Genomic DNA, 383 nt, shown 5'->3' with positions numbered 1-383 from the left:
TGCCCAGGCAGGGGGTCGGATTTGAAGATCTACAAGGTCCCCTCCGACCTTACTTCTATGATTCTATGAAATCAGACCACAACAGGTCAGAATGGTTTTAATACCATTAATTCCTATTCATAATCTGTGGATTTAAATTGTGAATTGTGTTTGCATACCTGACAGCGCTAAGTTTGTGTAGCACCCTGCAGCACCCTTGAAAGCATCTCAAGGCACCCCAGGATGCTGCATCACCCTGGTTAAAAATCACTGGTACAGAGGTTCAGGCTTCTTAACCTCCCAGAGCAAAAAGTAGCCACCCCTAGGAGAAAAGTAACCCTGGAACAACCAGGGGGGAGGGGCAGGGGGGGAAGGAAGCAAGCAAGCAAGCAAGCAAGCAAGCA

At 48.0% G+C, this 383-nt stretch overlaps 1 protein-coding gene across 1 annotated transcript in view; it reads right to left on the bottom strand.

Annotated features, from left to right (window-relative positions):
- The window catches only part of MARK1 (microtubule affinity regulating kinase 1), a 104837-nt gene that overhangs the window by 74825 nt on the left and 29629 nt on the right, over positions 1 to 383 (bottom strand). The gene's annotated exons all lie outside the window — the stretch shown is intronic.

The sequence above is a fragment of the Gavialis gangeticus genome, unplaced genomic scaffold (assembly GCF_001723915.1).
Source record: "Gavialis gangeticus isolate Ggan-Ray unplaced genomic scaffold, GavGan_comp1, whole genome shotgun sequence".
NCBI lineage: Eukaryota > Metazoa > Chordata > Crocodylia > Gavialidae > Gavialis > Gavialis gangeticus.
This window is presented reverse-complemented; position numbering and strand designations above follow the sequence as displayed.